General features: G+C 42.0%; 1 protein-coding gene across 10 annotated transcripts in view; it reads left to right on the forward strand.

Annotated features, from left to right (window-relative positions):
* The window catches only part of hdac4 (histone deacetylase 4), a 330,518-nt gene that overhangs the window by 126,135 nt on the left and 180,845 nt on the right, over positions 1 to 23,538 (forward strand). For 2 of the 10 annotated variants that reach the window (XM_078403502.1, XM_078403503.1), the window contains exon 3: positions 19,396 to 19,432. The exons of 7 other annotated variants lie outside the window; for them this stretch is intronic. The gene's annotated coding sequence lies outside the window, so the exon portion shown is untranslated. Of the gene's footprint in view, positions 1 to 19,395; positions 19,433 to 20,222; positions 20,244 to 23,538 lie in introns of those variants that run through there. One more of the 10 variants, XM_078403504.1, reaches the window with a different exon arrangement.

The raw sequence follows: 23,538 nt of genomic DNA on the forward strand, positions 1-23,538 counted from the left end.
CAACCAAAAATCTTTATGAATGGCACCACATAATTACTGTGCTTAATCACATCAGGCTGCCTCCCTCTGTTGTTTCCCTGCATGTTGTAAATGTGCCTTGACTTGTGTTTGTGGCCGATACCAGTGCATGAAGTGAAGCCTTTCTGGCCACGGATGACAGATCGGTTCTTCACCCATTACAGTACAATGGTTGACATCGCAGTTTGGAAGCCGCTTCCCCTTGAGGTGACACTGTGGAGGACACGTTAGATACAAAATGCTGGAGTAACTCGGCGGGACAGGCGGCATCTCTAGAGAGAGAGAATAGGTGACGTTTCAGGTCCAGATCCTTCTCATAAACCTGACACCTGGTGACCCACAGCACACTACAGAGCTGGGGTGTGTGGGGGGGGGGGGGGGGGGGGTGTAAGCGAGGAGGAGCTGCATGGAGGTGTCTCATCTTCGGTTGAAGCCAGCATCTGCAGTTCCTCCCTACAGCTCTAATGAACTCTGAAGGCTCGCTGTACAGTAAGTGTTCAGCGTTTCAGATGCCTGACCCGCAGAGTTATTCCAGCTTTTTGTGTCTCATCTTCGGTTGAAGCCAGCGTCTGCAGTTCCTCCCTACACAAGCGTTCAGCGTTGTCAGTGTGGCACCGCTGGACTGATACAAAGCCGGCTTGTAACGCGCAGCCATCTCATTCATCCTTCTCTGCAATCAATTCCCGGGCACAGCCTGTTGCTAACTTGGTGCATTCTCCTCCTCTCTCGTTGGACAAAATGTGCAGGAAAGACGTGCAGATGCTGGTTTAAATCGAAGGTAGACAAAATGCTGGAGTAACATGTTGCGTGTGTGGCAAGTGTATGCCGGAAGCTTGCTTGTCACCCAGAATGCTTGAGCGACTCCGTATGTCGCGCCCTTTGACCTTATGACCTTATGTGCAAGGGCTCTATAAGTCTCAAATATCAGCACTTCATCTCAATCCATAAACTTAAACTTAGTTGTTCAAATATCAGTAACTACCTGGAGCTCCTGAGGCCCTAATTCTAAACTCATTGTTTTTCTCCTTTTTAGCGTGCTCTTTAAATTTCTTATGCCTTGATTTTGTTTGATAATACTTTTTTGAAACACCTTGGTACATTTTGCTTTGTTAAGTTGTTATAAAGTGTAAGTTATCATGCAAACATTTGCTTCCATGTGATCTAGAAGAGAGTACCTTTTAACATTTGGCTCTACCAGCTAGGCAGTGTGAAGAGCAGTGCGACTTGAATTCGAAAGCTTCTGATTACAAATGCTTATATTGCCACTTAAGCAAAGGTGGTGTTCAATACTGTATTTTAATCTCAAATTCTATTTTTGTTTGGAAATTTGAACGTCAATATGATGTTTTTTCTAGTTCTAGTGTAGACTAAGTAGGTCTTGACAATGCCACCGTAGACCAGTGAATATTCATTACAGAAGCAAGGTATTGTGAAAATACTATTTTCATTATTTATATTCTTATTGATGCACAGAAGCAGTTAGAGAAGTAGAAGTAAGGTTACTTACATTTTTTAAATTCTCAAGCAAGTTTTCCACATGGTACTATGCACACCTCTACAGTCTGAAGAAGGGTCTCGACGCAAAATGTCACTCATTCCTCCTCTTCAGAGATGCTGCCTGTCCCGCTGAGTTACCCCAGCATTTTGTGTATCTCACCTGTACAGTTTCTGAGAGAGAGAATCTGAAAGTGCTTCCAGTAATTTTCAGGTGGAGAAAATATTTGCCTAAATTAAGAAAAGCAAGACACTGTCTGAATTTCTATTTTTGCTGCAAAATATGAATAAAAATCTTATTACGCATGCGTCTGTTTAAAAATTGCGAATCCCAAATCTTTCTCCTACCAGTAATTTTCACTTCTCTGATATTTCCCCAGTTATTCATATTTAATGTTCACTTTTGTCACCATTATTGCCCCAAGCGGTCTTTTTTAATAAAAAAATTTGGATGACTTTATTTCATTAATCCTCAAGATACTAGTTATAACTCTTAAATTGTATGGTTATTTAATCCATAGATTTTTTAAATTGCTTCTGTAATTTGGATCTTATTATCAGTAGAGAATTATTCTATTTATTTTGGAAACCCAAGTAATAACATGGCTTTGATTCATGCAGTGCATTTTTCGTTGCTATAAAAATTAGAAATGATTCCTTTATCTTTTTTTCATATTCTATTTGTACAAATATTGCAAGTTTGCAGCTTGTAATCTACTTTACAATTTGCAGTTGCTCTTATCCATAATTTGTTTGCTTTATTAGATTCCCAGTTACTGGAAAGGTATCTAATGTCACCTCATCAAATGACAGAGCAGTGGGATGTTTCAACTACCTCACACAATTTTAATAAGGATTAGACGGGCATGGACCCGTCCAAATCTCTCCTGCGTCCCTCCTGTGAAGTGAAACATTAAAAAAATATAACAAATATTTGAACCCCAGGACAATGGTGAGTAAGGTGGGCCTAAAATTGTCGCGCAATCGTGTACTGTTTTGGCTGTATTTCCAGAACAAATATAAGCACAAGCACACAAACCCACAAATATACAAGATGAGTTTTTGTAATATATATAGATGTTCAATAAGACCCGAATAGCTTTACACACAGATCTCTGAAAGAAAGGCAGACAAAGTATTTAGAATGGTATCTTCAGATAATATTTGAATGGGGAGAAGGCAGGAACAGGGTACTGATTGAGGATGATCAGCCATGATCACATTGAATGGCGGTGCTGGCTCGAAGGGCCGAATGGCCTACTCCTGCACCTATTGTCTGTTGTTATTCACCAAGATGTTTATTAATCCTGATATTAGGGAAATGATGCAGAACATATTTTCAATACATTTACCTGGTTAATTTAGTGTTCACATGTGATCAATTCCTTATTTTAATTAGTAAATAAAAAAAATAGTAATGGGCATGGTCATCGAGCAAGCCGGGTTGCATGGTAAAAGCATGAATATTTTGTATTTTTAACAAATTGTTGACCATAAACAGCAGCTATACTATCTTGTAAGCTTGCTCCACCATTCAGTAAGATAATAGGTGATTGTGTACCTCAAGGACCTCTTTTTGATCTCGGCATTGAATGAACCCAATGACATAGCATCCAGAGACTTTGTGGTAGAGAACTCTTGAGATATATACTCCTCTTGAATAAGAACTTTCTCACCTTAGTACCAAATAGCTGACCCCTTATCCTGGAACAATTTTCCACAGTTGTAGATTTTCCAGCCAGGGGTAAACTTCCATCCATATTGTCAGTCCCCCTCAGAATCTTGCTCACTTCTCATTCACTCTTCTAACAATGACTGCGTATCACTTTTTCTTAATCATAATGAATAATCACCTGGTCATTTGAATTAGCCCAGTGAATCTCTACCGTCATGCCTCTGAGGCACTTGTAGTATTTCTTAGGTATGAAAACCAAAATTGCACAAGTTACACCTTGTCATGTCTTGTGCAAATCCTGCACATTTGCAAACAAAATTCCTTGCTCTAATACTTTAATTCCTTTGCAATGAAGCCTAACACTTAAGTGCAAATAGTTAGCACATACACTAATATATGCTATATATGCTAAACACAAAATGCTGGAGTAACTCAGCAGGACAGGCAGCATCTCTGGAGAAAAGGAATGGGTGACGTTTTGGGTCAAGAACCTTCTTCAGATTGATGTCAGGGGAGTGGGCGGTACAGAGATAACATGTAGACGGCGAAACAGTAAGACTGGTCAGAGAACTGGGAAGGAGGAGGGGGTGGAGAGAGAGGGAAAGCAAGGGCTACTTGAAGTTAGAGAAGTCAATGTTCATACTGCTGGGGTGAAAGCTACCCAAGCGAAATATGAGGTGCTGTTCCTCCAATTTGCACTGGGCCTCACTCTGACAATGGAAGAGGCCCAGGACAGAAAGGTCAGTGTAGGAATGGAAGGGGGAGTTAAAGTGTTGAGCCACCGGGAGATCAGGTAGGTCCAGTTGGACTGAGCGGAGGTGTTCAGCGAAACGATCGACGAGCCTGCCCTTGGTCTCACCGATATACAGGAGTCCACACCTGGAACAGCGGATACAGTAGATGAGGTTGGAGGAGGTGCAAGTGAACCTCTGCCTCACCTGAAAAGACTGTCTTTGGACAGAGTCGAGGGGGGAGGTATAGGGACAGTACCTGGGGAGGAGTGGTTTAGGTGGGAAGGGACGAGTTGACCAGGGAGTTGTGGAGAGAACGATCTCTGCAGAAAGTGGAAAGGAGTGGAGATGGCAGGAAGTGGCTAGTAGTGGGATCCCATTGGAGGTGGCAAAAATAAATACAATCATATATGCTTACTGACTTTCATTCGCACTTTCGTATCCATTTACACAACCTGACTATTTCCCTTTTTACAGTTCCTATGAAGCTTTCCTTTTTTTTAATAGACCCTCGGGATTGAGGGTGACTTGCTTTCTCTTCAGATCTGTCGATTCCAAGGTAGCTAATGAGGGTAATGTGGAATCACAGACTTCCATAGATTGAGCAGGTGGTAGCCAAGGCAGTGGGCGATTGGATAGGTTACATTCACTTTCTCATTAAGCTTTTTATTGGCTCTTTTGAAATGGTGTTATATTGTTCTTCAGAATTTTTTCCAATAGTTTTCTCAATATTAACATGAGATTGACTGGCTTGTAATTACTCACTTTATATGCTCCTCCCTTTCTGAAGTAAAATACAGAGGATTAGAAAATTGCTGTTGGAGTTTCTACTATTTTCTCCTTCTGTTTCTGTTATTATTTTGAGGCAAACTCTGGATCTGACAGTTTGATACTTTAGGCAACTTAATTTTCTTATTTGTTTCACCAACTTCATTCAGTCTGAAGAAGGGTCTCGACCCGAAACGTCACCGATTCCTTTTCTCCCGAGATGCTGCCTGACCCGCTGAGTTACTCCAGCATTTTGTGTCTACCTTCGATTTAAACCAGCATCTGCATTTTTCCTACTCATTTCAATGCCTTTCTATCTCGCTCTTTTGTGATGCCATATTGGCTGATCATATTGATTATAGCTGATCTCTAGCTCTTGTATATTTGTAAAACATATTTGAATTTATTTGTATTAACTTATCTGTTTATGCCTTTATATCTTTCTACTTTCTTATTATTCTTGCACTTACTGTAATCATTAGTACATTCTGCTGTGTTCTTTCATGAACTAACTTTATCCTTCCTTATTTTACCTAACATTCTTTGAGAGGCTCCTTGGGTGTACTCTATTAGTTAAATCAATAAAGGAATCTAGATCTGAGTGTCTTCTACTTTTTTCATAGGAACATGTATGATGTGAAGCCTCACTCTCTTGAAAGTTTCCCTTTGCTCTGACATTGATACTGACTGTGCATGGGAATTAAGATCAAACGTAACATGCTACGTATTAGAGGCTTGTTAGAATGATACAGGTGGTCATCACCAAAGGGTTAAAACGTTGCTACAATTGGTTGCATTATGGCCTGGTACGGCATTTCCAACAGACAGGAACACAAGAGGCTGAATAGAGTGACAGACTTAGCCTGGTCTGTTAGGGCCCCAACCATTGAAATCATTTGAATGAGGCCTCACGAATATAGCAGCAAAGGACCCCACATCTGGGCCATGATCTCTTCTCGTGTCTACCATTGGGCAGAAGTTGTAAAATCTTGAACTCCCACATCACGAAGTTCAGGAACAGCTACTTTCCTACAACCATCGGTTTCTTGAACTGGCCTGCACATCCTAATCCAACCTCCTCAAAACAACACTAAGGATCTCTTGCACTACCGTGGACTTGTTTTCCAATTGCACTAATATCTTGTTTCTACACAATCATTTCCTTTTTGATCTTCTATAATTTATGTAAAATTTATATTTTATGTGTTGTCTGCGACACTGTTGCAAACAAGGTTTTCCATGGATCTGCACCTCATTGTACTTGTGCATGTGACAATGAACTTAACAGTCAGATTTACCCCCCAAAGCTGATTTTTCATCCTATTCTCTTCAATGGCTACTGTTTCTGAACAAATTTATTTATAATTTTTTTCTCATCAACTAAATGAAAATTGTGGAAGTGAAATTGTGAAAAATCATTAAATGCAATGTTGAATAAGATTTTAGATGTTTAAAATGGAATAATTCTTTGAACTGGAACAATGCTTCTCAGTGGTCTGAGAGTTTTTAAGCCTCTGTTAGTAAACAGATGAATACTGCAGATGAATATTGTCTTTCATTCAAATTTAGTTTCATGGTGGTTTGTTGGTTTTGAAATGAAACTACAAATATAACTTTACTGAAAACATTTGGAAATCTTGTGAAAAGATACTCAAAAGGGGAACGTAAATAATTTGTTAACTACTTTGGGACAAATGACTAAAACTTGATTTAAGCACTTAAAGATTAATGTTTTCTGAATAATATGCATATAATCAGAAAAATACTTTGAGTCTACAAAACTGGAATTACAAATGTTTCCAATACTAAGATAACAGCATCCAAACCATCGCAATCATTTGCATACAATACCTGCTAATGGGAAATATGTTGTCTGCTTTGCATCACTTCTCTCTACGTTGGAATGGGCTGCAGTGCCACACATGCTTACTGGATGTCTGTCCATGTCAACACTGCTCCTTCCAGCATAGTGCTGGGTACAATTTTTCTATTGGACCGCCAGTTATGTACTTCCATCAGGTCCTCCCTCAACATCCGGCGATTCAAAGAAAAGTATCCAAGTCTGTCCAACCTGTCCTTATAGCTAATACCCTCCAATCCAGGCAGCATTCTATTACCCTCTCAAAAACCTCAACTTCCTTATTGTAATGGGGTGACCAGAATTGTATTCAATATTGCAAATACGACCTAGCCAAAGTCCAATTAAGCTGCATAGTGACTTCCTGACTCATGAGTCAAGAGTGTTTTGGCTGCTGAAGGTACTGGCTCACTTATCTTCATTGATAATACAACTGCTGGTGGTAATTTCTACATGGTGAAACCAAAATGTATAAAAATGGTCTTTATTAAAATCTGACAATGTGCACTTTAACCACATGTGATTTTTTTCTATTACAAATCTCAAATTGTGGAGTACAGAGGCAAATAAATAAATGATGGGTCTTTGTCCCAAACATTATGGAGGGCACTGTATGTCCCAGATAGAACAATGAAATTCTTACTTGCTGCAGCACAACAGAATATGTAAACATAGTACACTGTAAACAATATAATAAATGAGAGAGAAAAAAAAAGTTGTGTGTGCGCACATACTCACAAATACACATACATATATATATAGATCATCTATATATCTATATACTAAAACTCTCATTTGTTTGTTTGTTCGTTCCTGAGCAACAGCCAAAACGGTACAAGATAGAGCGGCAATTTTAGGCCCACCTTACTCACCGTCGTCCCTTTGGTGCTAATAGAAGAAGTTTCATTGAAATCGGTGTTATATTTTTAAAGTTATTCACATTTTAAAGTTTAAATCTATCTCCTAAGGAGGGGGGAGGGAGGAAGGGGGGGAGGAGGGAGGATAAGTGGGGTTGAGGGGGATAGAGTGGGGAGGAGGGAAGGGGGGAGGGGGTTGGGAGAGGGGAGTGAGGGGAGGGGGAAGGGAGGGAGGGGGAGAGGGGAGGGAGGGGGGGAGAGGGGGAAGGGGAGGGGGATGGAGGGGAGGGAGTGGAGGGGGTGGGGAGGGAATAGGATAGGAGGGAGATAGCGCAACAATTTTAATCCCACCCTACTCACCATTCCCCTGAGGTCTCGATTGATCAGGTTTTGTTATATTAAAAAAACAATTAACTTAATAAACTTTAATAAATGCGCTCCCCCCCCCCTCCCACTGGGAGGACCGGCACCCGTCCCTGCTTGCCCCGCGCCTGACTTTCCTCCCGTGGTGCAGTGCGACGGCAGAGGGTCAAACAAGATGGCCATCGCTGCCGAGCTGCCGCTGCAGGAGAGGTTTCCACCCAATGGATCCATGGCTAACTGAACGACGCGATGGCTGCCCGGGGCCTAGGTGAGTGCCTCCCTCTCCCCTTTTCTCTCGCCCGCCCACGCCCCCGGGGGACACTCCCCGGCCGGCAACAGGTCCACGGATTGTCAGATGGGGGAGGGTTACCGGGCCCACAGGAGAGGCTTGCACCGAGGTTTGCCCGGCCTGCAGGAAAGTTTGGGATAAGTTGGGGGAGGGTTGTTGGACCCGTAGGAGTGCCCGAAGTAGAGATTTGGACCCAACGGGTCCACGCCTGTCTACTATATATATATATATATATATATATATATATATATATATATATTGATATATACACACTCACACACAAAAAACAAACAATAATCGTGCAATAATAGTCTATGTTGTTCAGAGCTTATTTGAGATTGTAGTTTTTAATAGCTGAATGGCTGTAGAGAAGAAACTGTTCCTGAACCTGGACATCACAGTTTTCAGGCTCCTGTACCTTCTACCTGATGGCAGGGGTGAAATGAGCGTGTGGTTAGGGTGTTGTGGGTCTCTGATTGTACTGGCTACCTTTTTGAGGCAGCGATTCCGGTAAATCCCTTCGATGGTGGGGAGGTCAGAGCCGGGGAGGGACTGGGTAGCGGTGCCAACTTTTTGCCATCTTCTTCGCTCCTGGGCATTCAAGTTGCCGAACCAGGCTGTGATATAACCAGTCAATATGCTCTCTACTGTACACCTGTAGAAGTTCAAGAGAATCCTCTCTTGACACACCAAATCTCCGTAATCTTCGCAGGAAGTAGAGACTCATACTCAAGGCCAATGAAGGCAAACATACGAAACGCCTTATTTACTACTCTTTCTACTTGTGTTGCCTCAACTTTCTAATTCCATTGTTACCCACACCTTGGGATTTGATATCCAGCTAACTTGAAGTGAGGCTTTACTGATCCCTCAAGGAACTATCAGTTCTCTGCATCGTAAACAGGAAAAGGCTTTAGTGTGCAATCCCCATGGACGTTATCATCAAGCAATAATTCCAGCTCATCTTTTCTGACTTTCAAGTTCTGTACAGATTATTCCTCCTTTGTAATATTTTAAAGATCAGGTGATGCCATCTCTCTGGCTCTTCACACTGTCCTGACTCACCTGGAGAGACAGGGCACGTACGTAGGATGCTATTTATTGACTATAGCTCTGCCTTCAACACGGTCATCCCCACCAAGCTCATCGCCAAACTCCACCAGCTGGGCCTCAGCTCGTCATTATGCGACTGGATCCTGGACTTCCTGCTGGAGCGACCGCAGGCAGTGAGAATGGGCCCGCATCTGTCCTCCACTATCACCCTGAGTACCGGCACACCACAGGGCTGTGTTCTGAGCCCCATGCTCTACTCCCTATTCACACACGACTGTGTTCCTGTATTCGACACCAACACCATTGTCAAGTTTGCAGACAACACAACGGTGATCGGGCTGATCACCAACGGTGATGAAACAAACTACAGAACCTGGCGGACTGGTGCTCTGATAACAACCTGCACCCTAAATACCACCAAGACGAAGGAGCTGATCATCAACTTCCGTAGGTCACACAACGGGGAATACGTCCCGATCTTTATCAACGGGGACAGTGTGGAGAGAGTGTCCAGCTTCAAGTTTCTGGGCACTCACATTTCGGAGGACCTAACATGGTCCAACAACACTGCTGCGCGGGTCAAGAAGGCACAGCAACGACTGTTCTACCTAAGAACACCGAAAAAATCTGGTCTACCCCAACAGTTGCTGATGACCTTTTTCCGCTGCACCTAACGCATCCGAGAGCATCCTAACGCAAGGCATCCCTGTGTGGTATCTCAGCGTCACGGAGGCAGAGAGGAAAGCTCTTCAGCGGGTAGTCCATAGAGCTTAGAGGACTATCAGAACACAGCTACCAGCCTTGGAGGGCATCTACAACACACGATGCCTCAGAAAAGCCACCAGCATCCACAAAGACTCTTCACACCCCTGCAACAGTCTGTTCGAACTTCTACCATTGGGCAGACGATACAAGGCCTTCTACGCCCGCACCTCCAGACTCAGGAACAGCTTCATCCCCAGGGCCATAGCTGCTATGAACCGGTCCTGCTGAGCCGGATGGTCACGTCGCACAGTGAACCGGCACAGATCTACTTGCACTTTATTCTGTTTTAAAACTGTTCTAATTTGTTTCATTGGGTTGTTTAAATTAATACTGACTAGCTAATTAATTCATTGCATCGTATGGGAGGCGCATTCCCAATCTCGTTGTACCCCTGTACAATGACAATAAAGATATATTGTATTGTATTGTACCTAGTTGTTTAACACTGTAACACATTCCTTAATAACATCAACCAAGCCCGTCCAATATTCATTTTGTTGTGTTAAAATCTATATTGACAGCTTCACCAGTGACTTATATATTATGTAAATTACCACAGTTTAAATCTGTTAAACCATTCATGGTTTACCAGAAAATCTCTCCTTTACTTTGATCATCTACTTGAGCTTTTAAGTTACTGTGGAATCAAGAATATTTAATTGTCATGTGTATCGGCAACACAACAATGAAATTCGTACTTGCTGCCGCTTTACAGACTTATTAACACAATAACACACATAAATATACAATAGTAAAAAATACAACAAATTAATAATCTGTAAAACTCACTAACCAGGCTATAATACTACAAAACTGATGTACATAGTGCAACCAAAACAAAGTCCCTACTAGGTTATAGTTGCTGAGGAAGGGTTGTGGTTAGTGTTGTGTAATGTTCAAGAATCTTTTGGTTGCTGGGACAAAGGTGTTCTTGAACCTGGAGGTCAGTTTGCTGTGTGTCTTTAATATTAGCTATCTTTTTGAAGCAGCGTCTCCTGAAGATCCCTTTCGTGGGAAGGCCAGTACCTCTGATGGACTGGGCAGCATCACCCGTTTTTTGGAGTCTCCTTCATTCATGGGCATCACAAAATGCTGGAGTAACTCAGCGGGTCAGGCAGCATCTCAGGAGAGAAGGAATGGGTGACGTTTCGGGTCGAGACCCTTCTTCAGACTGACGTCAGGGGAAGGTGCGGGACAAAGAAAGGATGTAGTTGGAAGACAGTGGGAGAACTGGGGAGGGGAAAGAGAGGGACAGAGGAGCTATCTGAAGTTAGAGAAATCAATGGGCATTCATTCATGGGCATGTAAGTTACAAAACCAGGCCATGATGCAACCAGTCAGTATGCTCTCTACACCTGTCAAAGTTCGATAGAGTATTTGGCAACATATCAAATCTCCTTAGTCTTCTCAGGATAGTGAAGAGCTTTCTTTTGTTGTGATTGCATCAGTGTGCTAAATTCAGGACAGATTTTCAGAGATATGCAAGGCCAGGGACCCTGAAGCTGTTGACCCACTCCACCGCCATCCTGTTGAAGGCAGGTTGATGGATCCTCGGCTTTCCCTTCCTGAAGTCAACAATCAGCTCCTTGGTCTTGCTAACAGTGAGAGCAATATTTGTTATTCTGGCATTATTCAATTAGATTATAAATCTTCCTTCTGTACTCTGACTCATCGTTACCTCTTGTTTGCCCAACAACGGTGGTATCGGCAGTGAATTTAACGATGATGTTGAGGCTTTTTACACAGTCATAGGTATAGGGAGAGTAGAGCATGAGATTGAACACACTGTCTTGAGTACTTGTGTGTGAATGGTCATTGAGGAGGAAGTGGTCTTGCCAATTTGTATTGATTGTTGTCTGGCGATGAGGAAGTCATAGGGATGAGGAGAGACCCAGTTCCCTGAGTTTGATGATGAGTTTAGAGGGAATTATGTTGAAATGCGAGCTATAGCCGATGAACTGCAGCCAGCCAGTGAGATTGTATCACCTATCGATCTGCTGTGGCAGAAGGTAAGTTGTAGTGAATCAAGATCTTTGCTAAGGCAGGAGTTGATATGCGTCATAGCCAATCTCCCAAAGTGCTTCATTACCACAGGATGTCAGTGTTTTCAATCAGTAGTGACTGAGTGAGGCATGTAACCTTGTTCTTCTTGGCACCAGTATAATGGATATCCTTTTAAAGTAGGTTGAAACCTTGGACTTTACTAGTTAGAGGTTGAAGATGACCGCAAAAGTCTGGTCAGTTGGTTAAGAAAGCGGGAAGTTCATTTTCCGAGAGTTCGCCCTGTCTTTTGACATTGGCCACGGACTGAGATTACAGTGTTGTCAGGGGCTGTGCCAGCTTGAGTAAATATATTGATGTTCTTCTTTTCAAAACGAGCGTAGAAAGCATTGAGCTTGTCCAGCAGTGATACATCGCTGTCACGTTAGCTACTACTTGGTTTCACCTTTGAGGAAGTAATGATGTGGAAGCCAGCTGCTGAACATCTGTCTTAGCCTTTTGATTTATCAACATTAGGCTAATTGGTGAACAGTTTGATTTTTGTCAAACGTTCAATTATACTCAAACTATATTAGCAATTAAAATTACACTAAATTGTTCTATTTTTTAAATTAGAATTGTTAAAAAAAGTTAAAATAATGAAGTGAATTTAAAATCAATGAATCTAAAAAATATGCAAGTTCCCAAGCCTGCATGTTACAATACAGAGCTCCAGATGGCCCTGGCAGCTTTTAAGTGAAAAGTCCAAATGAACTGCCGAATTCTATTTCCAGTCTTTGTATTGTTTTGTATGTTTGTGTATGCGAGAAAGAGTAATGGTGTAAAATTGTTGTTAGTTAATATCATATTATATTGGTAGGTAACTTATTTTCTGGTATAAGCCTTTGCTGTTCTTGCATTAGGAATGTAGCAATAGCTGAATTATTTACCACATAATCTATTTTTGTATTGACTATACTAGCATTAGAACAGACATTCCCACTTCGGTTTTAATCTGCACATTAACCATCACTTTTTTTGAGATATTTTACTAAAATATCTGTCAATCTTGAAGTTAGACATTTTTCTAGGCGATGTTTCATTGGTGAATGCTGTTTTACTTTGCTTCGAGTAATTCTAAAAATAATTGAGCAGAACAAGAAATGAAAAACCGTTTTGATGAATCTGTTAAGCAGAAACCACCCTGTTTATACCGTCTGAAGAAGGGTCTCGACCCGAAACGTCACCCATTCCCTCTCTCCTAGATGCTGCCTGACCTGCTGAGTTACCCCAGCATTTTGTGATACCTGCTTATAGAAAAAGAGTTCTTGGAATAATTTTCTTCAATCTATTATGTCTAATCACCAGTTCTATTTTCATAAATTATTAAAACTGTTCATTTATTCCACACAGAAATATTTATTTGGAAACAAAACGTTAATTTTCAGGTCAGAAATGGTCACAAGGCTTGAATGCAATGCCGGTGTTTAAGGGGTCAAACGTTATGTTTCTTGGCAGGTGAATTCAACGTCCTTTGTTGCATGCGCACCATGCCAATCAATACAGCTATCTTCAGACATGTACATTTAATAAAGGTATAAGAAGAAGTGTTCCTTTCTGAACCAAGTCATGTTAACCCTTCCAAGCAGTAAAATCGGGATCCATATCTATAGCAGATTTAATTAACATAAGCAGGTGACATTTGAAAGCAACTAAAATGAACATATTTCATAGTGATGCTACGATCTGACCACTATTGTTACCTATTACACATGCACAATGCATCCTCTGTGGTTGTGGGCAGACTGGTGAAAAGCTGCTGTCCAGCAGTGGATGGGCAATGAAAATTGACCTAAATGGTTGCAGAGCAAGATGGCCCAGGGTTTCATTCTCTTCACAGTAGTCCAGGTTAACTGGCTATGGAGTATCTGATGCATCTGCTAAATTCCTTTCTGTGGAACCGCAGATGTTGTCATCTTGAAGGAGAACAGTAAATATGCCATTGGTATTGTCTTTATGTTGGTAATTAAGTGGACGCGAATTCTGGCATTGCGAGGTGATGCTGAGGGGAGCACCCTGATAGGCAAACTGCTCAGCAGACATATGTACAATCAGTGGAGGAGGCATCAGAAACGGAATCGGCTAAATAAACGTTTAGTTTAGTTTAGGGATGCAGTGTGGAAACAGGCCCTTCGGCCCACTGAATCCGCGCCAACCAGCAAGCACCCGTGCACAGGTTCTGTCCTACACACAAGGGACAATTTACAGAAGTTAATTAAACTACAAAGCTTGATGTCTTTGCAATGTGGGAGGAAACCGGAACACCGGGAGAAAACCCACATGATCACAGGGAGAACCTGTTTAGTTTAGTTTATCATCATGTGTACCTAGGTACAATGAATAGATTATATTTCATGCTAATCAGTCAACGGAAAGACAATACATGATTACAATCGAGCCATCCACAGTGTACACTTACAGTATAAAGGGAATAATGCAAATAATGTTTAGTGCAAGATAAAGCCAGGAAAGTCCAATCAGAGATGGTCTGAAGGTCTCCAATGAGGTAGACAGTAGTCACGACTGTTCTCTAGTTGTTGGTAGGATGGTTCAGTTGTCTAATAACAGCTGGGAAGAAACTTCTGGAATCTGGAACGTGCAAACTCCATACAGTCCGGATCGAACTTGGATCTCTGGTGTTGTAAAGCAGCAACTCGAACGCTGCACAATTGTGCTTCCCTCATTGACCCATTATAACCTTGGATGCTGGGAAGATTATGGTCTCAGTCGCACCACTAATTTAGACATCAAACACCTGCAATGGTTGGGACTGAAGGGATCCTGCTCCACTGAAAAGGTTGTGTATTCCTGTCAATCTAAAAATGCAAGGCAAAGGAAAAAGTGGAATGTGGTGTGTTTGATAGAATGTGAGGTTCCCAGAAGTTCTCTCTATGAAAGCAGTTAGTACATTGGGCACCTCATGCCTACATTAAACAATAAGTCGGCAATATGAACACTGATCTCCATCATAATTCTGTTCATTTCATCTTGGCATGCAGAAGGCTTTTAACAGCCCTTGTGTACATGTGGCCTCCACATATTGTCTCATTGACTAACATATTGAGGAAGGGTCTGCAGATCTCAGAGCCTGCTTCCTTGCTAGCTAAGGATCCAATCTTGTCGGTTCAGCAGTGTTTGAAGAATCACTTTAAAATTGAGCTTTAAAGAAATGGTGCCCTTTGAGAGCTGAAATCCTGATTTCAACTATGTAAAAAAATAATTACACATCTACTTGGTATTGTATTGTTTTTTAACAAGTGTTCATTGTGGGGAAATGGGTAAAATAGTATATTGCATGTTTAAAGTGTGTAAGTGCTGTTAAATTTGCAGGATGATAGTAAACTGGGTGCAAGTAATGCAATGGATTAACTGCATACTAGTGTCGTTCATCTATTTAAGGGCAGAAAATCTATTGGCCCAAGTGTAGACAAGAGGGAGGTAAATGGAATGTTTGCCTTTGTGATTAATGCACCAAGTCTCCATGAAGGCACTCGAAACAGTCAACACGTTGAGCACTTCATGTCCACACTAAACAGTAAACAGGCAATATGAGAATCTAGTCTATGCTACCTCTGGAGAATATGGAGAAAAATGGATTATGGTGGTTGGTATCAAAAGGGTCATGTTTTTGAGAGTAGCTGAAAATTTTCACAGTTCATGCTGGTAGAGCAAAATACCCAAACTATTTATTATCTGCAGTTTTGTGATGTAAATATATATATAGACCCAAGGGACTAGAAAAAAATGTGATGCAAGATAGTCGCTGTCTGCATATTTCAGGTCAGTTTGTCAAATTCTTACATTTGACTTCATTGTTGGCTCCTTTCCAAACCACTCTGAGGTTAACCATTGCTGATAACATCTTTGAATGTAGGCTGTGTCCTGGCGTGCACCAGAGAAAATCAAGGCAACTTTTGGTCAGTATTGTTGCACTAAGAATTATAAGAATCTCCAACTGCTGGCGTGACATTAACCGCCTCAAATTCTCCACTCCCCTGACTAACTCTAACCTCTTCCCTCCTGAACGTGCAGCCCTCCACTAACTCTGCAACAACCCTGACTTAGTCATCAAACCCGCTGACAAGGGAGGTGCTGTGGTAGTCTGGCGTGCTGACCTCTACCGGACCGAGGCCAGACGACAACTTTCAGACACCTTGTCCTACTTATCCTTGGACCATGACCCCACCGACAAACACCAGACCTTTATAATCAGCACCATCACGAACCTCACCATTTCCGGCGATCTACCCTCCAATGCCTCCAAACGTATAGTTCCCCAGCCCCGCATGGCCCGATTTTACCTCCTACCTAAAATCCATAAACAGAACTGTCCCGGCAGACCCATTGTCTCTGCCTGTTCATGTCCCACCGAAGTTATTTCCACCTACCTCGACTCCATCCTATCCCCCCTGGTTAAATCCCTCCCCACCTACGTCCAACACACCTCACACGCTCTCCATCACCTCGATAACTTCCGGTTTCCAGGCCCCCACTCCCTCATCTTTACCATGGATGTCCAGTCACTCTACACTTCCATCCCCCACAAGGATGGTCTCGAAGCCCTCCGTTTCTTCCTCGACCGTAGAACCAGCCAATCCCCATCTACTAACACTCTCCTCCGCCTAGCAGAGCTGGTTCTTACCCTTAACAACTTCTCCTTTGACTCCCCCCACTTCCTCCAAACCAGAGGCGTAGCTATGGGCACTCGCATGGGCCCTAGCTATGCCTGCCTCTTTGTCGGGTGCGTCGAACAATCCCTGTTCCGGGCGTACACCGACCCCATCCCCGAACTCTACCTCCGCTACATCGACGACTACATTGGTGCTACCGCTTGTACCCATGCAGAACTCACTGACTTCATACACTTCACTTCCAATTTCCATCCTGCCCTTAAATATACCTGGACTATCTCCGACATCTCCCTCCCGTTTCTGGACCTCACCATCTCCATCACAGGAGACAGACTAGTGACTGACATCTACTATAAACCCACTGACTCTATCTGGACTACACTTCTTCCCACCCGGTCCCCTGCAAAAAGTCTATCCCCTACTCCCAATTCCTCCATCTACGCCGCATCTGCGCCCAGGATGAGGTGTTTCACACTAGGGCATCAGAGATGTCCTCATTCTTCAGGAAACGGGGTTTCCCCTCTTCCATTATAGATGAGGCTCTCATTAGAGTCTCTTCTACATCCCGCAGCTCCGCTCTTGCTCCCCCTCCCCCCATTCGTAACAAGGACAGAATCCCCCTCGTTCTCACCTTCCACCCCACCAGCCAGAGTATCCAACAAATCATCCGCCAACATTTCCGTCACCTACAACGGGACCCCACGATTGGCCACATCTTCCCATCCCCTCCCCTTTCTGCGTTCCGCAGAGACCGTTCCCTCCGTAACTTCCTGGTCCTCTCGTCCCTTCCTACCCAAACCACTCCATCCCCGGGCACTTTCCCCTGCAACCGCAGGAGATACCACACCTGTCCCTTTACCTCCCCCCTCAACTCCATCCAAGGACCCAAACAGTCTTTCCAGGTGAGACAGAGGTTCACCTGCACCTCCTCCAACCTCATCTATTGCATCCGCTGCTCTAAAATGTCAACTACTTTACATCGGCGAAACCAAACGCAGGCTCGTCGATCGCTTCGCTCGACACCTTCGCTCAACACCTTCGCTCAGTCCGCCTTAACCAACCTGATCTCCCGGTGGCTGAGCACTTCAACTCTGCCTCCCACTCCCAGTCTGACCTTTCTGTCATGGGCCTCCTCCAGTGCCATAGTCAGGCCCACCGGAAATTGGAGGAACAGCACCTCATATTTCGCCTGGGCAGCTTGCAGCCCAGCGGTATGAACATTGACTTCTCCAACTTTAGATAGTTCCTCTGTCCCTCTCTTCCCCTCCCCCTTCCCAGATCTCCCACTGTGTTCCTGTCTTCACCTATATCCTTCCTTTTTCCCGCCCCCCTGACATCAGACTGAAGGTCTCGACCCGAAATGTCATCCATTCCTTCTCTCCTGAGATGCTGCCTGACCTGCTGAGTTGCTCCAGCATTTTGTGAATAAATACCTTCGATTTGTACCAGCATCTGCAGTTATTTTCTTACAAGAATTATAGGGAATACTAGACCAAGTGGACCCGTTGGGCCCATTCCTCATAGAGGGGGAACAGGGAAGGGGAGAGGGTATCGTCACTGAGTGAGCCCTGGACTCAATCCATCCATCCATCCATCCATCTATCTATCTATCTCTCTATATCTATGTATCTATATACTATTAAAACTCTCTGTACGAATGTTTGTGTGTATGTGTGTGAGAGGCTGTGCTAGTATCAAAAATGTACAGTTCAGGATAATCAATTTAAAATTCATGGACGTTTTGGCCTGCTGACGACTGGGGAAGAGGGCATCTGATTAGTATTGAATGCACAAAAGCCTCCTTTTCCCAGCTGACATTCCTGGCTTTTCAACTAAGAAATTTAGGAGATTTCTGGTATTCTATTGCAACCAAAGAAAGTTACATGTTCTGGTCTCTCATTAACAGTAGATTGGCATTTAATTTGCTTAGACATGCTTTATTAACTGCAAAGTTCAAGGAAATGTTAATGTCAACTTTCAGAAACTGCATGGTCAGAATTATTTTTCTGGCCAGATACCTTGGGTTGCAAAATTATTTAGTGATTACTTTTCAGTAAAAATCAGATATCCATTGTTTGCCAAAAATGGTAAAGGTTTGTATGCTTTTGTTTAATTTAGAGATGCAGCATGAAAACATGCCCTTCTTCAGGTCTTGACCCGAAACATCAGTGTGAAGAAGGGTCTCGACCCGAAATGCCTGGTTAAACTGATCGCATCTGTCTTTACGTGATCCAAATCCCTACATTCCTTGCTACTTCCTTATACATATCTAAAAGCCTCTTAACCGACACTATTGTGTCTGTCTCCATCACCACCCCTGGCAATGTGTTCCAGACGCCTGCCATTCTCTGTAAAAGTATATCTTGCATAGATATCCATTCTAGAGGACGGAAAATAGTATTTTCATGGAATAAGCATGTAAAAAATTGGTTTATAACCCTAAGCAGATTTGCATCATGATGATCTCCAGTTATTTGTGGAAATTTTGTATTCTTTGTATGTGTGTCACCAGTTGATAAAAGGAACTTGAGATAGAATAACTTTGTTAATGTTGAGTACTACTTTTGTAATTTCCCAGTTTGATACAGGTTTTTTTTAAATAATATTTTTGTGTGAAAGCTTTATGCAGATGAATGAGGTTGGTGTATTTGGCTGACCAGTCTTTTAGTTTTACCTTGATACCAGAATGAGTGATATTAGTAAAAATATGTAAAAACGGCATGGTGACTCTTTAATCGAATACTCGTTTTTGAATATTCATGTGTTACTATGTAATCTGAAGCCAGATCTATTGTAGGTTTTTCATTTGCCATTCCTGATCTGAATTTGTTTTTTTATCTTTTATCCAAATAGACTTCAAACAAAAGAGTGGAAAAATCTGAGCTTTTTTGTGAGTAGTCTCAGTGATTCTTAAAGTATTTGGCAATAATTATTCGATGTAGTTTAAGTTTAGATTGCACTTTGGACTGAGGAAGAGAAGCAGAGGAGAAAGAAGTTTGTTCATAAAATTATAAATATTGTCAAGCTATATCTGATGTGGAGAATTGTTTAGTTTAGAGATACAGCAGGGAAACAGGCCCACCGAGTCCGCACCAACCAGTGATCCCCGCATATTAACACAAGCCTACACACACTAGGGACAATTTACACTTATACCAAGTATACAAACCCAAGCCAATTAACCTACAAACCTGAACGTCTTTGGAGTATGGGAAGAAATCGAAGATCTTGGAGAAAAATCACGAGGAGAGCGTACAAACTCCGTACAGACAGCACCCATAGTTGGGATCGAACCCGGATCTCAGGCGCTGCAAGTGCTGTAAGGCAGCAACTCTGCCACTGCGCCACAGCACCGCCATTGGTTAAAGAACTGTCTCTATATTGTAAATGCATATATTGATTTGGGATTTGGATCATTTTTTGCTGTGGACTGCCCTCTAATGGAATTCCTATAAAATCCCTACTTAAATAATAGTCCTATAACTCCTATACGTATGTTTTATTTTGTTTGCTATGTCTCACCAGGAAATCTAACCTACAAGCCCACCAAAGACCCATGCAAGACTATTGCAACAAACCTCTTTGATCTTACTTGCTGCGTACTGTGCCTCTCCTCCAATGGTTTTCCACTGAAATGGGATTAATCTGCTAGATAGAGAGGAAACTATGCAACTTTTTAAAATCTAAAGACCAGAGCCTAGGTTAGTCTAACCCTTGTCATCAGTTTACAGTAAGCAGATGACACTTGTATGTCTACAAAGAGGCTGAATTCCAAGTCATCATTGATTCCTTCAGTGAATGTATGAGACCAGTGGCCTTACACTGAACAAACAGAAGGCAAGTGTCCAGTCTGTCTCTGCATTTGTATTAATCAGTGCATCTCCAACGGAGTTTTTAAAGATAAATGTCATGACCACAAACTTGGTACCAAAATCTGGGTCTATTAAGCAGTGGTGATCCTTGTTCTATTTGGTTTGGAGACATGCCAACTGAAAGCAGGTACCTCATACACTGAGGAACTACTACCAATGCTTTCTTTGTAAAATGCTCCAAATCCATGGACAGGTTAGACAAACCATTGGTAGACACAAAATGCTGGAGTAACTCAGCGGGACAAGCAGCATCTCTGGAGAGAAGGAATGAGTGACGTTTCGGGTCGAGACCCTTCTTCAGACTGCTTACTCCCTCAGATCTACAAACCAACACTCCCGCTTTGATCATATTCAACCAGCTTGATTGGGTGAGCCACTTCATTCTAATGCCTGGTACCTGATGACTGAAGCAAGTACTCCCTAACCCAAGGAACTGCAGATGAAGAAAATTGGTCAGAACTGTTTGTTTCGATTTACTGCAAATGCATATAATTTGCTGTGGTGCCTCTGATATGGGGTTACAATCATTTTTTGCAGTAGAGTGCCCTCTAATGGAGTAGCATCAAAAGGCTTATTCAAATATTCGTACCTCCATCGATTCCCTTTTCCTGTGCTCCACCAAGAAACAGTTATTCCTTGCTTGCAGTTTAAGAAAGATACATTACTGGTTTGTAACCAATAATCTTGAAATTGTATATGTGTTCTCTTAGTTTTCTTTACCGCAGTGATTCACTTTTAAAGTTACAGTGCCTTACAAATGAAAACCAAAGATGGGAAGACCTAAATGAACAATTATTGATTTGCATTAGCTCTTCTCTTTAAGTATTTCAGTGTTGGAATAATTTTGGTTTATTCTAAATCAGCTTAATCCATATGTACAAACATATATCATGTATAGTTGCATTAGTTAATGAATGTGTTGTAACATGTTTGTGGCTTGGTCCTTGTTTTACACAGCAAACAGCGTGTACTCGTAATTTATGTTTAATTATACAATACGATGTGGCATAATGTAACTGCAAGTAAAGTGGAATATATTGGTACTTGGTAAGCATATTGTGTAGATGATTCTTTTATTATGTACATGTATTTACATTACTTAGAGTACAGAAATAGACACTTCTTCCACGCTCACCATCAATTACCCATTTGCACTGCTCCCGCGTTATTTTCTCTGTATTCACATCAAGGCCCTCCAGATTCTACCCATCACCTACACACAAGAGCAATTTACAATGGCCCATTAACCTACTAACCAAAACCTCTTGGGAAAGGAAAATGAGTTTGTCATTCATGTTTAAAAATAATGGTGAAATTCTATCAAATGAACCAGACAAGGTACATTCTAAAATTTCAGCCTCCCCTTGCACCTAATGCATTTGATACCAACAAGTTACAGTGAAGACATAATTCAAGGGCAAATTTAGGATTATTGCCATCATGTTTCAGCTGCAAAGTGGCAGAGTCCTGTTCAGTCGTCGGGGAAAATAAATAGTTTCGTTTTAACGGGGTTGCACATATTTGTTAATATGCCTGTACAGCACTTGGTTCAGGTCCATTCAATATAACTATCATATAGATGCTCATTTGGGCACCATATCTGAGGAATGACACAAAGCTAGGTGGCAGTGTGAGCTGAGAGGAGGATGCTATAAAGACTGGTTGACTTGGATAGGTTGGGTGAGTGGGCAGATGCATGGCAGATGCAGTATAATGTGGATAAATGTGAGGTTATCCACTTTGGTGGCAAGAACAAGAAGACAGATCATTATCTGAATGGTGTTAGATTAGGAAAAGAGGAGGTGCAATGAGACCTTGGTGTCCTTGTAGACCAGTCACTGAAAGTAAGCATGCAGGTACAGCAGGCAGTGAAGAAAGCTAATGGCACGTTGGGCTTCATAGCGTGAGGATTTGAGCATAGGAGCAAGCAGGCCCTACTGCAGTTGTACAGGGCCCTGGTTAGACCACAACTGGAGTATTGTGTGCAGTTTTGGTCTCTTAATTTGAGGAACGACATCCTTGTTACTGAGGGGGTGCAGCATAGTTTCACCAGGTTAATTCCCGGGATGGTGGGACTGACATATGATGATCGACTGGGCTTATATTCACTGGAATTTAGAAGAATGAGAGGGGATCTTATAGAAACATATAAAATTCTTAAGGGATTGGACAGGCTAGATGTAGGAAAAATGTTACCGATTTTGGGGGAGTCCAGAACCAGGTGTCATAGTGTAATAGAAAGGGGTAGGCCATTTAGGAGATGAGGAAAAACTTTTTCACTCAGAGATTTGTGAGTCTGTGAATTTCTCTGCCACAGAAGGCAGTGAAGGCCAATTCACTGGATGTTTCCAGGGGAGAGTTAGATATAGCTCTTAGGGTTAATGGAATCAAGGCATTTAGGAAAAAAGCAGGAATGGGGTACTGATTTTGGATGATCAGCCATGATCATACTTAAACTATAAATTGTTGAATCAGCTAGCCTCCAAATCTCTGGATTTGAAAACTTCAGAGATTAACTAGACTCTGAGACAAGAATATTCTACGTTTCTCACTTTTAAATGACTGGCCATTTATTGTGTGGCAAGGACAAGTGGCATCCTGGATTTCATTGCAAAGGGTTTGAATTTAGAAAAGGGGAAGATCTCCAGGGTATCAGCGAGGGTTATTGTGTAGCTAGGTCCTCTTGCTCATGACTCTTTCGCTGGTGAAAAGCATCTCAACATCTTCCTTGTCATGCCCCCTTAGGATCTTGTATGTTTGAATTAAATCCCTCGTTCTTTTAAACTATAAAGAAGATATATCTAACCTGTTTAGCTTTTTGTAATTCTTCAAATGGAGGTTACATGAAGTAGTATGAGATTGTAGGGTTTTTTTCAGTGGTGTTCTGCAAGGATCAGTGCCATGAATTCTATTGTTTGTAAACAATTTAAAATAATTGTATGCATTTATTGAAATGTTCAGGTGGACCATAAGGACTGGATACTTTTGCCTAATTTGACACCACACAAAATGCGCTCTTTTTACAGTTTCTGATAGATTACTTGCCATTTCTCTGTGGGATTCAGTTATCCAAGAATGTGAATTAATGTTACAATTTTGTTGGCTTTGTGAAACAGAACTGGTT

Source organism: Rhinoraja longicauda, chromosome 8 (genome assembly GCF_053455715.1).
Source record: "Rhinoraja longicauda isolate Sanriku21f chromosome 8, sRhiLon1.1, whole genome shotgun sequence".
Lineage (NCBI taxonomy): Eukaryota > Metazoa > Chordata > Chondrichthyes > Rajiformes > Arhynchobatidae > Rhinoraja > Rhinoraja longicauda.